The 13,956-nt window shown below is 48.4% G+C and overlaps 1 protein-coding gene across 4 annotated transcripts in view; it reads left to right on the top strand.

The window, feature by feature from the left end:
* NR6A1 (nuclear receptor subfamily 6 group A member 1) overlaps positions 1-13,956 on the top strand; it is a 927,754-nt gene that overhangs the window by 89,718 nt on the left and 824,080 nt on the right. The gene's annotated exons all lie outside the window — the stretch shown is intronic.

The raw sequence follows: 13,956 nt of genomic DNA, 5'->3' as shown, positions 1-13,956 counted from the left end.
GTAACATAACATATGTATTTGTAAAGCGCACTTTCAACCAAGGGTATCTTGGTGCTGAATAACAGATGTTTGTTACCCAACTCAATGGTACTCATTTTATCGACCTCAGAAGGATGAAAGGATGAGTGGACCCTCTGGGATTTGAACCTGTGACCATGAGGTCGAATACAGGCCCCTTACAGTGGACGCATTAGTCCACTAAGCCACCGGACACAGCAAATATTGGTGCGCTAATCTGCCAGATCCCCCAGAGTGGTCTAACTCCCCATTTACCTGTGTGCGTGTATCATCTGACAGCCAGGTCTGGTGTCGAGCAGGTCGCCATCCTTCTCAGGGTAGGGATGGAATCCAGCTGGGCTACAATTCAGACACAGGGGCAGCACGACAATCCTGTTGAAATGCTCCTCTGCCTAAGCAAGATCGCATGTGGTTTATATATTAAACTAAACCCATGCATTCAGTGCCTGAGCTCCGGACCGGCCGCATCGTGTTTATTCACCAACCCAGGGCTGTCATCTAACAGACAACAATCCATAACCTAGTTTGAACAGAGTACCAGGGACCTTGTACAAGAGGGCCTTGTACAGAGCGTTCTTAGAGAGGATAATGGGCCTGCGAAGAAATGTACATGTAAGCAATTATTTTCCGAGTGCGCTGATGTGCAAGCAAAATGTGTTTCAAAAGGTCACTGTTTAAAAAGATGTCAACTTTAAACGTGAATATGTAAAGTGTTTGTGCCCAGGACAACAAGATAGGCATACGTCACACACTGCCAATCAAAAGAAACCATGTAGCATGAAGCATGCTTTGTGCAGGCCCTCGAAACAGACATGGTGGAGCTCGAAGGAGAGATCATGATGTACTAAGTACACTTATACAATGCTTGACTAATGAAATACTTTTTTTTAAAAAACGCGTCGCCATAACAAGGACTTTTATTTGTGTGTTGTAAAGTAGGGTGCCTATTTGTGAGTTGATGAGTTGTACTTGGAGTACTTTGCAGCTGAAATTGTTTAACCTCTTCAATGCCCGTGACGAGCTGGTCTCGTCATGGGCCGCGGTTGCACTGTGCCCATGACGAGACCAGCTCGTCACAAACCCCGCCCGCTAATGAAACGGCCGGCACAGGGCGGGGAAAGGGGCGGGCACTGAAGGGGTTAACACCAAAGGGACATTTTCTTTTTTGGTAAGAAGGTAACGTACTTTGTTAACACATGACGTCTGTGTGGCCGCAGTCTTTCTTTAGTGAAGCTGGACTGCATACAACATGGGCTCGGATACCTGCAAGGTGGCTCTGAGATGAAACCTGCAGTGATCTGAAGGTCATGAGTTCGAACCCGGGGCCATAAGACTGGGTGCTGTCCTCGGGTGGTCCATGAATTCAGCTCAATATATAGTTAGAATTACATCTGTTATTTGCAGCGGTTAGAAACAGCAAATGTTTGGTATGAAACGCTATATGAAAAAGTCATTATTCGGATTGCAGTCCCTGCGAATTCAGATTTGTGGGACGGGACTAGATTATGTTGTAAAAGGATCAGCCATGATGGATTGCACCGGTTTCCACCCATTTCAGAGCCATATGGTATCTGGTGCAGTGCCTGCGGATGTTGATACCTTGAGCTCATATGTCATTCACAATGACTCATCTTTACGTTCCAAGCACTGTAGTGGCGCATGTTTCATGATTGAGCACCACGGGCTGTCGAAATTCATCAGGGAAACGCCTCTTCCACTCATTGATTCCCTGTATCTTTTTTAACATGCGTGATCTCTTGCTTGTGAAGGGTTCACGGTTTCCTCACATACGTGTTCTTTCTCGTACAGAGCTGTCTTCTCACATACGTGTTCTTTCTTGTGCAGGACTCACTGTTTCTTCACTTACGACATCTTTTTCTCGTGTCAGGCTCATTGTTTCCTCAAATATGTGATCTCTTTCTCATGTAGGCCTCATTGTATCCTCACATACATGTTCTCTTCCTCCTGTTGGGGCTCAATGTTTCCTCACATATGTGATCTCTTTCTCGTGCAGGGCTCACTGCTTCCTCACATACCTGATGTCTTTCTCATGTATGGCTTACTGTGTCCTCACATGTGATCTTTCTCTTTCAGAGCTCAATACTCACTCACATATGTGATCTCTTTCTCATGCAGGACTCACTGTGTCATCACATACGTGATCTTTTTTTCGTGCAGAGCTCAGTGTGTTATCACATACTTGATCTCTTCCTCATGCAGGGCTCAGTGTGTCGTACATGCTTGATCGCTTTCTGGTGCGGGGCTCACTGTTTCCTCACATATGTGATCTCTTTCTTATGCAGGGCTCACTGTGTAATCACATATGTGATCTTTCTCGTGCCGGGCTCACTGTGTCATCACATACCTGATGTCTTTCTCATGTATGGCTTACTGTGTCCTCGCGTGTGATCTTTCTCATGCAGGGCTCTCTGTGTCATCACATACGTGATCTCTTTCTCGTGCAAGGCTCAGTGTGTCGTCACATATGTGATCTCTTTCTCGTGCAGGGCTCAGTGTGTCCTCAAATTTGTGATGTCTTTCTCATGTATGGCTTACTGTGTCCTCACATATGTGATCTCTTTCTCATGCAGGGCTCAATGCATCATCACATACGTGATCTCTTTCTGGTGCCGGGCTCACTGTTTCCTCACATACATGATCTATTTGAGTAGGGCTCACTGCTTCCTCACATACGTGATCGCTTTCTCAAGCAGGGCTCACTGTGTAATCACATATGTGATCTCTTTCTCATGCAGGACTCACTGTTTCCTAACATATGTGATCTCTTTCTTGTGCAGGACTCGCTGTGTCATCACATGATCACTTTCTCGTGCAGGGCTCAGTGTGTTGCACATGCTCGATCTCTTTCTGGTGCGGGGCTCACTGTTTCCTCACATATGTGATCTCTTTCTCGTGCAGGGCTCAGTGTGTTGTCACATACGTGCTCTCTTCCTCATGCAGGGCTCACTGTGTCCTCAAATTTGTGATGTCTTTCTCATGTATGGCTTACTGCTTCCTCATACATGTTCTCTTTCTCATGCATGGCTCACTGCTTCCCCACATACATGTTCTCTTTCTCATGCATGGCTCACTGCTTCCTCACATACGTGATCTCTTTCTTGTGCCGGGCTCACTGTTTCCTCACATATGTGATTGCTTTTTCAAGCAGGGCTCACTGTTTATGTGATCTTTCTCATGTAGAGCTCCCTGTTTCCTCACATATGTGTTCTCTTTCTCTTATAGTGCTCACTTTTACCTCACATACAAGTTCCCTTTCTCTTGCAGGGCTTACTATGTCCTCACATATGTGATGACTTTCTCGTGCAGGGCTCACTGTTCCCTCACATACGTGATTTATTTCTCATGTACTGGTAGCTGTTTCCTCACATACGTGTTCTTTCTCATGTAGGGCTCACTGTTTTCTCGCATACAAGTTATCTTTCTCATGTAGGGCAAACTGTTTCCTCACATACATGTTCCCTTTCTCTTCCAGGGCTCACTGTTCCCTCCTATGCCTGCTCTTTCTCATGTAGGGCTCACTGTCTGCTGCTGTTGACGCCTTTGTTTTAGCGTGTTCTGTTTTCTGCTACATTCGACAACAGGGGTGTAGCTGTCCATAGTGCAGCAGGTGCAGTGCAGCCCAATGAAGGAAACCAGTGCAACCTTCAGCACAGCCATCCTTGTGCACAGGGCCATGGAATTAAGCGGCGACGGAAGACCAAATTACGCGGTGGTCGCTGACTGAAAATGCATCAAGGGAATGTACAGTTATGCGGCAACGCAGCACATTCCGTGGCAGTATTATAATATTGTTTTGTGATTCCGACTCACATTTATATAGTGTGAGGAAAACGTTCACCTCGTCAATGCTGCTTTTACATCCAAGTGCAGCAAACAGCAGATGAGAGTCCGCTGGTCATCCTTGGCAAAGGCCCCCCCCCCACACACACACTCTGCACCTGTGTGTGTGGCACTAAACTAGAATAAATGTTTAACTCTGGAAATTAATCAGCAGAGGGTGGATTATGTGGCAACTATAGTCAATCCATAATCATGCGGAAAATACAACAGCTACATATGTTATGTGGCCCTGCCTATTCACAACACACGTTTTTGGCAGGGTCAAATGCATATTGTTTTCACATTTGCCAACATGCACCATTCCTAAAGTAGACCTGCACCAAACGTCTTGAGGCCATACAGAACCGAAGAATGAAAGTCCCTGAACTGTACAAGAAGACTCCCAGCTAAAGAAAGCGCTTCAAAGCCATGTAAACGGTAGAAGGTGCTAGACCACTGCAGATGACCCAGAAAATGCACTATTTACAAAATATAGGAGACCGGGCTCCATACTTAAAGGCTTCTTCGATAAACGCAGGGCCCGACCTGCTGGCTTTGTCAGGCTGCACGTGCTACGGAGATTCAGCGTTGAGCCCGGTTCGCGCGCCAGGCAGACGGAGGCCTCTGTGCTCGGATGTCAGTCAGGCCTTGGTACCCTCTACCGGCCAAGCAGAACCTCGACCATCTGTGCCCAGAGGACGTGGAAGCCTCGCGGAAAGAGCGAGCCGTGGTCGGCACCAGAAACCTTTACTTGTAGTGAGAAGGAGCACTGAACACCACCTCCCCGTGGTGCAGAGACCACCACCATTGGCGACCCGGACTCCGAACACGTGTGGGAATAAGGAACTGGCGGCCGAGCCGCCACAATTAACACCGCGGATAAAGCATAGAAGGTGCTGTGAGATTAACGAGAAACCCGCGTGTAGTTCTAAAAGAAAAAGGCAACATTTGGACCATCAATAAAGATATAAATCAAGTGAGTATCTCCTGAGTACACAACCCCGTGTTTCAACTTTAAACAAACATTCGACATCAGCGTTAACACAACCTATCGGGGATGACCGGGAAAAGCTAAAGCGGGCGATCGCCATCTTTAATCCAGAATCTAAACTCCGCCACAAGGACACCCCGTGCCTCTGAAGTACAAAGTTTCCACAAACCGTCTCTCTACTCGTTGTGTAGGTGTGACCTCTCCGAAGTAAGGCGGGGAGGGGGTGAAACTCTATTCCATGATGTGAAATTCTATTCCATGTACCAACGGAGCTCTTCCAATTAATCAGTATATTTCGTCAGCCGAAAAGCAATGCCAGGTCTAACAAGCATTTGTAATGCAATAGGTCTCGCATTTATAAGAGTTTGAGCTATTGGCATTCTAATATTACAATGCCTTTTGGTTTTTAAAACAAATAAAAAGGCATTGTCATTTACAATGTCAGTAGCATAAACTCGCATAAAAGTAGTGTGCGGCGTGCAGCAGTGTGCGGCGTGCAGCAGTGTGCGGCGTGCAGCAGTGTGCGGCGTGCAGCAGTGTGCGGCGTGCAGCAGTGTGCGGCGTGCAGCAGTGTATGGCGTGCAGCAGTGTGTGGCGTGCAGCAGTGTGTGGCGTGCAGAAGTGTGTGGCGTGCAGAAGTGTGAGGCGTGCAGCAGTGTGCGGCATGCAGCAGTGTGCGGCGTGCAGCAGTGTGCGGCGTGCAGCAGTGTGCGGCGTGCAGCAGTGTGTGGCGTGCAGCAGTGTGTGGCGTGCAGCAGTGTGTGGCGTGCAGCAGTGTTTCGTGTAGCAGTGTGCCGCGTGCAGCAGTGTGTAATGCAGCAGTGTGTAATGCAGCAGTGTGCGGTAGTGTGCGGCATGCGGTAGTGTGCGGCGTGCAGCAGTGTGCGGCGTGCAGCAGTGTGCGGCGTGCAGCAGTGTGTGGCGTGCAGCAGTGTTTCGTGTAGCAGTGTGAGGCATGCAGCACTGTGTGGCATGCAGCGGCGTGCAGCAGTGTGCGGCGTGCAGCAGTGTGCTGCGTGCAGCAGTGTCGTGCAGCATGCAGCAGTGAGTAATGCAGCAGTCTGCAGCAGTGTGTGGCGTGCAGCAGTGTGTGGCGTGCAGCAGTGTGTGGCGTGCAGCAGTGTGTGGCGTGCAGCAGTGTGTGGCGTGCAGCAGTGTGTGGCGTGCAGCAAATTCACCGATGTTAAGCGTAGCCTCACTGAAATAACACCGGCATTGCAATGCCAATAGGTTTCGACTATGTGAGACCTACTGGCGTTGAAATATTTTTTTCAACATGTTGCACATGCGCGATGCTGTGCAACATGGCTTAAAGTAAACAAAAAAAGCAGCACTACTTTTTGTTTACGTTAAGGTATATTACACATCAGCTCGCGCTGCTCTGCAAAAAAATCGAAAAAACACATTGACAACGCCAATTGGTCTCTAATAGGTGAAACCTACTGGCTAAACCATTGCTTGTTCATGTTTAGTAAGGTCTATCTTCTTAAAAGTTGGTGTCACGTTTATTATTTTCCGAAAGGTCTGCTAATTAATATATCCTACTATTTTCAGGCTACTTGGCATTATTTTGTCACACACTACGATAATGATAATATAGATCGCAATTCAAGATAATGCGAGGCAACACAGCATCTCCCAGAATCTTTCTCTTCCTTGGCTGAGACTAGTACTTGAGGCCGCGGCTTCACGGCCTACGGAGTACCGAGAGGCGCGGGACAAGGATGCTAGGGAAGCCAGTACTCGGTTACTCCCCGCAGGGCTCCACTGTTAAGTACTTACCGTCAGTGACTGCCCCCATGTTGACGGCGTCCGGAGAGCAGCAGGGGAACCCGGTACCCACAATGCAGTGGGGCACGAGCGCAGCGAAGCCTCTGAGTCCCGCCCCCCGTGAAGCTCCTCCTCTTCGAGCCCCGACACCTCCCCTCTTATTTCTAAGCAGCTCACCGCGAGCACTACGAACCTGTGTGGACGAGCTAAGTGGGACTAGCTATGAGAAGTTCGAGTTAGCTTAGAGGATGACTGTGCCTCCTAAGGAGGATTGTGTATAATGCATAGCCCAAAGTCTTGAATTTTTTATGAGACCTGTATGTGTTAATACGCTTTTATAATGAACCAGAAGAATCACGATTGTTTTCTGAAAATGGTCATAATTAGACATGCCTGACGTGCCCAGAAAGGAATCAGAAGCCTGCACGTTACAAGGGCTTAGTTAACTACTCGCTATATCCGTTTAAGCGGGAGTGCTACAGAAGCAGATTCTATTGTTTTATGACACTTCTTAACTTTTATCTTGAGCTTGCAGGTCAACGTAAGTCAGAAGTAGAAAGGGTGACAGAGAGGAAGAAAAATATTAAAATGGCAAAGAAAACATAAGATAGAGGCAAATGAAGTGAGACAGAATAAAGGAAAGAAAGTACAATGCAAATAATAAACAAAGGAAATTTGTGACGCGGCGGAGGGTGGCGAGCGCGCTTGGCGGGGGCGGGGTAGCGCCTTACAGGCGGGGGAGCGGACCCTTTGAAGTACGATGCCAAACGGATTGCATGGCGGCACGATGCACGTGATTGTGCCCGTGCTCGCCATGCAATCCGTGTTTGGGAGCACTTTTGGGAGCCCCTTACTAGAGTCTCGCATTGCGATTGCTATCGCAATAGCTAGGCGAGACCTAAAAATGTACGAGACGTTTTCTCTGGTTTTGGAAAAGGGGCGAGTCTCACTATAGTCAGGGCAACTGGAATTATGCGGCAGGAGAGGGCCAAAATATGTGGCAACGTTCAGTAAATTATGCAGCATAATGTGGCACATTTTGTAATATTAATTCAATATTTCATCATTTTTAAACTTGGTAACACTGTCGGAGCATTCGTTGCCCCTCATTAACACCAGTTTAAAAACCAAATGTAGCAATAATCAACGGAAAAGTGCCCAGCCAACGTATACAAAGGGCCTACCGCTGCGCAGCAACGCGTCGCTGCACTTTTAGTAAATTTTGATCCATTTGAGCTAGAAACAGTGTTTTTGGTTTAAAATCTGCAGATCATGTGGCAAATGCGGCTAATCTATAATTATGTGAAAATCGCAGTGGCTGCTCAATCGCATAATTCCAGTGGCTCTGACTATAGTAGTCTTCAAAGAGCTGCATATCTCTCATCCCGTAATATGAGAGAGTTTCCAAAGCCCTTGTCCATTATGTAAAAAGTGAACTACAGAACCACAGCGTGTGTGCAGGAGCGGCAGCTAGAGCCAGCCCCAATATACTCTACTAACCCACTTAGGCATCATGTAGGCTCAATGCAGTATATTACACTGAATCTATTTAATTCACGCTTGCGGGAGGGTTTACTCTGGCATATTAGTATTTTCTGCCGCTTGTAATCACGCGGGGGTCGCGTAGGATCAGACTCCAGGAGGTACTCGGTGAGGCCCAGGATAAATCCTACTGTTGGAAGTAGGCTATATGTGATCAGCAAATCCATGTACTGCCACCCCCCATGGTATGTTGCATTTGCATCACCTCGTGCGTGAGGGGGCCCTGAAGACTGAATATGAAATAGGTCATAGAGTGTGCACTTGATGTGTAGCAATGCGACAACTAGGACTCGGGCACACCGCAACTATGGCGGTTGTGCTTGTCCCTGCCGCTTGGCTTAGAGGGGTGGGGCTAGTGACAGGGATGATGACTCGGCCGGCACCAGCCCCGACCTCCGTTTTGGATTGGCGGAAGTGATGGCTTGCCCCGAAAGCAATCAATGCTTCTGGGGCGAGAGAGGCAGATCTGGGATGTTCCTGCCGGCTTCTGGCCCCAGAACGCAGCCCCTTTAAAGGGGGCGGGGAGCGGCAAGACGGTCTCTTTCCTCACCGCTCCCGAATACATCGCCCGACGCAGCAAGGCGCTGTGCGGGGACTGAGGGAAGTGCACTTGCAGCCAATGCCCGCACAGGTGCGTGGGCTCCAAGTTGACATAACCGTGCAGCCCCTTGGGGGTGGTATTTGAGGGCATAGGGGGTGCCAGAGGCAAGTAATCTTCTGGCCAACCGGGCCTCCTGCGTGGGTATTTGAGGGCATAGTGGGTGCCGGAGGTAAGTAACCTTCTGGGCAACCGAGCCTCCTGCGCAAGGTCACTCCGGTGAGGGGGGGGGGGGAGTCACTTAGCATGTAGTTGGACCAGTCATGACCTTGCCCGTAGACCCAAATGGGATACGTAGAAAACAAATGTATACATTTTGAGTTTTAGGTTAAGAATGGCTATGTATTAGAATCTATGTTAAGGTTAGCAATCCACAAACACTTGTAAATAAATTGTGCACAATATCGGTTGATTTATGAATATGCTGGATTGTTATGTTGGTTTTCTGCGCATTTAACCCCTTGCATGGGTCGGGTGGGCGTGTGAGGAGGATGGCAAGGGGCCGTCCGAACCCCACCCACTCATTAATTCGCCCGCACCGCGCTCAAGGGGTTAAATATACATTTTTTAAATGTGTTTGTCATTTGATAAAATACAGCCGGGGTTGTTACGACCCCTAACCCAAAAAAGTCAAATGCAGTGTTTTTGTCTGTTCTATGCTGCGGGGAGAGTGTTGCGGGGGTGGCCCATGGGAAGAGAACTGTGTCAGGGGGGCGGGGACTGGGCAATACCTGGCCATATCTATATGTGAGAAATTGCCCTAGTGTGATGTAATAGTCGGAACTTAAAGTTTGAAAATCCATAGGCTCTGAATCGTTAAATAAGTCACCCAGAGCATTAAACCTTAGGTTGGACCAAGAGCTGACCTGTCTGAGGAGACCAAGAATTTACATCTGTTGCATAGGGAGTTTGGCACCTAGTGAGTCTACGGGGTCGCTGCAGGCAGGACGGTAATATTGAGCAAAGTCACAGGCAGAATCAAGTGGCGCCTCCCAGGATAAAGCAAAGGATGCAAAGAGCCATCCGCATAACTAGCCAGGGGAAGGCCCACCTCAGCCGCGCTACGACCGGCCATCCAACGGTCGACCCATAGCAGCTGTGCTGCCAGGTAATAACGCTCAAGATTAGAGAGGCCAAGCCCTCCTACCTGCAGGGGCATTTTAACGTAGAAGGGTGATCCTGTGACGGCCACCAGCCCATATCATAGCACCATGCGAGTGGTCTATGTCCTGGAAAACGGAGTGAAGACAATAAGATTTGTAAATTAATCTAGCAGACGTTGGAAATCGATCATCGTAATAAGTTCAACACATCCATTCACTGCAAGCGGCAGCAAAAACCAAACGCAAATTGTGCACGAAGCAATAGGACAGCCGTACCTGGGTTCCCATCTCGTAAGTCACGTTCCGGCGGTAAACATTTACTCCCAGATATTGAAACAAAACAGCGTCCCAGTTATTCTGTCACCCAGGACTGGTTACTGGTGCAATCGGCAAGCAGCAGCTAATGGAAAAATACAAGAGACCACCTAAATCACACGAATGCCTGTGATCCGCGTGGTATCATCTAATATTTGCATAATATTGGAGAAGTCTGCCGTGATGTCGTAGACATACAACATAATATCAGCAGCATATAACAATGCTGTGTGAGTGGCCCCACGCAATAGCACCCCGCAGTGTACCCCCACGAGTCCAGGACGAGCAGCCAAGGGCTCGATAGCCAGAACAAATAATAAGGGCGACTGAGGGCATCTCTTGTGGGGGCTCCTACGCATCTCTTGTGGGGGCCCCTACCGATAGAACATGAATCTGAGATGCATTGCTCAGTTCTGAACCTAGCTACAGGCTTGGCATATAGTACTCTGATCCACCAACACATATATGTTCTGAGCCCAAATTGTTTCAATGTACGATGCATGTAACCCCAGTGTAAACAATCAAAGGCTTTTTCAAGATCTAGTTCAATGTAGGCTGCTTGAGGAAAGTCTCCAGCACCACTCGGAACATCTCAAAGCCGGCGAAGATTTAAAGAGGTATTTTGGTGTGGGATGAAGCCAGATTAGTGGGCCTGAAGAAGCTGAGGAAGCTCGAGTTACAACCGACGGCCATAATTTTGGTCAGTATTTTATAATCTGAGTTCAAATTCGATAAACCTCAGTAAGAAGCCATATCTAAAGTGTCTTTCCTGTGTTGCGGATATAGGAGCTTCATTTAAAGAGAATGGTAAGGACCCCTGTTCCAAGGATTTCTCCTATACCTTCACTAACCTGTGAGCTAAGTGCAAGGAGAATAATGCATACAATTTGGAAGTGGGCTCATCTGAGCCAGGACCTGATAATGCAGCAGTTCTTGAATAACCACCCCTTACTTCCTGCAGTGAGAGGGGCAAATCTTTAGCAATCCTAGCTTTGCCTGCGTGTCTTGGAAGATTGGCCTGTGCAAGGAGATCTTCAATGGCCTCTGAGGCAGGATCTAGCTGCGCTTCGTACAAATCCCTATAGTATGCAAACAAGACACGGTTTATGCTTACACCAGATGATGACCCTATATGTAGGGGGATAGATTAGGAGGTGACTGGATTTGGTAAATGGGCCAGAAGGTGCCCATGTTTATCCCCCCTCATTATGTGTCCTAGCTAAATAGGAGGAATAATCCTGGCCTCTGAGGGTTTGAAATGTATTGTACTAAGTAGTTTCAAGGAACGTAGTTCGTCTGTCCTATCTGGATTTGTGGGACGAAGACGTTCTACATCTCTGGAGGACATTTTCAACCCCTAAAACTATCCATTGAGTGTCTGCCTAACTCCTACAGTGGTTTTGATACATAACCCCCAAGTTGTTTATATTCCACCGGGCTGCAGGCCCAGGCCTTTAGAGATCTAGGAGAACTCCTCTCAGCACTACCAGAGGGCAGAATATGGATCAGGGGCGACTTTAACTTGATTGTCTCGGATGCGATGGATCGATTGCTCCAGAGGGCTTTATCGCCTTCTCGGACACAGATCCACGGCTTCCTCGGGGCCATGGGCCTGGTTGATGTGTGGCGGAGAAGGCACCCCAATGAGCAACAGTACATGTTTTATTTGGGCGCCCACCGCAGCATGTCTAGAATAGACTATGTCCTGGCACTAGAACACCAAGTCGTTAGCGTCAAGGAGATTCGACATCTAGCCAGAGGTATCTCTGACCACTCTGCGATACCTTGTCGCATTGAGGTTGGAGAACCTATGGTAGGCCGCATGGCCCCGATCAATCCCTGGTAGCTCAAGAATCCCCAAGTCAGTGACAAAATATTGAGTGACTCCGAACTATATTTCCAGGATAATGATGGATCGTCCGAGTCACCGGTGGTGCTCTTGGAGGCCTACAAAACTGTTATCGGGGGTGGCCTTGTCCCAAATAGCGGGCTTGCGGAAGGAGAAGGGCGCCACACTGACCCGACTGGAGGGGGAAATCTTGCAACTGGAGGAGACGCTAAAGGGGCCGGATTAGGGGGAGGCGCATCAGCAACTCCACATCCAAACTAAGGAGTACACTAACCTGGCAACAGAGGCAGCCAAACTGTATCATAGAGCCACGCTTAGCAGAATATACAATGTCGGCGATGAGGCAGGTCGGTTGCTGGCTTGGTTAGAGAGGCGGGAGCAGGTACATCGGGTGGTGGTTGAGATTGAGGTTAATTCTGACGCCCGCCTAACCGCCCCACAAGACATAGCAGACGCATTTGGGCAATATTATCAATCCATCTACACAGCGCAAATCCCGCACTCGGAGGAGGAGGCCGCCTCCTTTCTGGGACACCTCTCGCTGCCCTCCCTTACTGATGAACAGCGCCTTGAGCTCGATCTAGAACTTACGGATATCGAGGTGAGAAAAGCTATTCATGACTTGCGGGGTGGGAAAGCGATGGGTCCTAACGGATTACCAATAGAGTTATTCAAACTCAATTCGAGTAAAATCGCAACGTATCTCACCAACATGTTCTTAACAAGCAAAGAGCAGGGATTACTGCCGGTAGATCAACGACTAGTTAACATCGTCGTTATTCACAGAGCGGGCAAGCCAAAGCACAAATGCTCCTCTTACAGACCAATTTCGGTGTTGAATGGAGAAGCTAAGATTCTGGCGAACTGGCCTCCTGACTGCTGCGAGTCATTACCCGCCTGGTCCATCCGGACCAGTCTGGTTTCATGCCCGCAAGGAACACTGCCCTCAACCTGCGCCGACTCCACGGCGTGCTCGTCGTATTAAAACATGACTCCTTGTGGTCCTCCATAGAGCAAACTTACATACATGAGAGCGGAGCGCTCCAGGTGGGTGCTATATTACTCACCCGCCTTGACATACCACATCGCATTGTTTCAGAAGAAGCCCCGTCCCTCAATGGAGGCAGTTACCTAGACTAACGAGGCCGTTAGAAGCTGGTCCAGAGCTTGCTCTCGTGGTACATTGCCTCAGTGCCATGTGCAGCAGCTGCGGTCTGTTAATTACTTTCACTTTCTTGGTTTGTATTGAAGTATAAATTCAAGACCTGTGGAAGGAAATGCACACGTCAGAGGTTTTTCATGTTCATGCTGTGTTGCCGCACTTTGACTTCAGATTGCAAGAGGTTGTTTTCGGGACCTGAGGGCCTGGGTGGTCTGTCTCATCCTTTAATCATGCCTGCAGCTGAGCAAGAGCCGGACCATTGGCTTCTGCCTGGCCTGGTTCGCCCAACTCTGGTGTTGGTATGAACATTCACTCCCTTATAATGTTCCTGCGTTGCATACTCCGGCAACTCCCTGCTCCTGCCTTCTGTTGTCTGGTGTCCAAGGAACTCAGACACTGACGGAAGGCCTGAGAACCCTACTTGGTTTGATTATCACTTCTTCTCCTGCCCATTCAACACTTTTCTCTACAGCTGATGCACTCGCACACCCCCCGTCTCCAGCTCTGTAGCCGCCTTCTGCCCCTTCATCTATAAAGACCCCTTGCTGCCACCCCCATCCCTCCGTGTCCTTTCATGCCATGTCCATTATTGTCACTTTTGTGACCTTTGTTTTGTCCCTGAAGGGACAGGACCGATTTCTCACCAAATTACTAAAAGAAGTTAATAAACATATTAGAACCTTTTTTGCAGCACTCTCTTTAAGTAAAGCAAAGGACCATTTAATTTTAAGTATAGTAGCAATGTGAATATAGTTGTCCACAATATGC

This window comes from Triturus cristatus, chromosome 1_2 (genome assembly GCF_964204655.1).
Source record: "Triturus cristatus chromosome 1_2, aTriCri1.1, whole genome shotgun sequence".
NCBI lineage: Eukaryota > Metazoa > Chordata > Amphibia > Caudata > Salamandridae > Triturus > Triturus cristatus.
Note: the sequence above shows the minus strand (reverse complement) of the source record. Positions and strands in the feature narration are given on the sequence as shown.